The sequence below is a fragment of the Asparagus officinalis genome, chromosome 10, assembly GCF_001876935.1.
Source record: "Asparagus officinalis chromosome 10, Aspof.V1, whole genome shotgun sequence".
Taxonomy (NCBI): Eukaryota; Viridiplantae; Streptophyta; class Magnoliopsida; order Asparagales; family Asparagaceae; genus Asparagus; species Asparagus officinalis.
Window position 1 is genome coordinate 159,533 of NC_033803.1, and position 1,650 is coordinate 161,182.

A 1,650-nucleotide genomic window follows, 5' to 3' on the forward strand; every position below is an offset into this window, starting at 1 on the left:
TGCGGGCCCACGAACCCCGGGGGGGTTTAGTTTGCGAGAGAATCAGGTGAAACGGTTGGGATTGTAGGTGACGTGTTAAGAGATTCAGCGCGGGCGTTAGGGTTTTTTTTTTTTTTGCATGGACCCAGCCCAACAAAAAGTATATACCCGGTGCGGGGGCTGGAATCACGAAAAGGGCAAAATATATATATAGTGGTGGCGTTTCGTTTTCTTGCAGTCCTCTTCTTCTTTCGGCTGCCTACTGATGGGACCCCACTTGCAGGTGCTAGTCGCTTCCTCCGGGAGCTGACCCCCTCCGCTGCACCCAGCACGAGGTTTCCCTGCACCGCGTTTTTGCCTTTATCTACTTCTTTATTACTAAAGGAGAACAATAAGAATGAACAGTAAAATAAATCTTCATATTAACTGCTAATTATGGTTCTTAAACTCCCACGACTAAAATATCCACGTATTTTCCTATCATTTTCTCATAACCGTCCATTTTCCTATCATTCCACTCTCCACTCCACGATGTCTCCCTCCACTCTCCCACGATGTCTCTTCTCTTCTTCTTTCGAACTGCAAAAAGAAAAAGGGGAACAAAGGTGAAAATATCCAGATCTCTGCCCTCTCTCTCGCTGTAAAGATCCCACCTTTTTATCCCATCTCCGATCGCCGCCGTTTCCGTCTCCGACCGCCGCCGCAGCGACTCTGGAATCAGCGCTGAAGCAAGCAAAGAAAGCCTCCCTCTCTTCTCTTTCCTTTGCTCCGCCTCCAAAAAACTTCTCTCTCATTATTTCATGCTCTCTTCTCTCCAAGCAAACTAAAGGATCTTGAGGTAAAATTAACAAACAGCCCATTTCTAAACAATAGTAATTCTACTTGATTTAAGAGGTGTTTTTTTGTTTCTGGGTACCATCAATTTCAGTTTGTTACGTCTTTTAGTTGTTTTTTATTTATGGGTAAAGTTTCCATTGTACACTTCATTATGTTTCGTTCAATAATGAGTATCAGTTGAGCAATTTCTGATAGTTTCTGTGTTTTTGTTTGGTTACTTCCTTCGATATTGTAAAGTTTTGATTTTGCCGGTTGTTTCGTGGTAATTTCCTATGATTCGACCAATTTTAGTTTTTTAATATGTTTTCTGTCATCAAATTATTATTTTTATTTGTTGTTGATTTATAGCGAAAGTTTCTATGACAAAGTTTTTATATTTGATCTTAAAAATATGCTTTAGTCCACTAAGTTTGATGAAATGCATGAAAATTTATTGTTTTTGTGGTTGATGACTCCATTTTATGCTGTAAAGTTTTGATTTTGCTCTATTTTCCTTGGATAATTTTCTCGGGCTTCCACATATTTTATTTTTGATGTATTTGATATCATCAAGCTTTCGTTTTTTTATTGCTTCTAATTTTTGGGTAAGGTTTTCGACTGTAAATTTCATCGTTTTTGGATTATTGCAATTTTTTTATTTTTCTTGGTTAATTTACTTGGGTTTCCAACAATTTCAATAATTTATGTATTTCTGTGATCAAGTTATCATTTTTAATTGTTTTTTGATTTATGGGTAAAATTTTCTACTGTAAATTTCAAAATTATTTTTATCTTAAAACGTTTTTTAGTAAAGCAATTTTTGATGGGATTGACCGAAAGGTTGTGCTTTTTTGT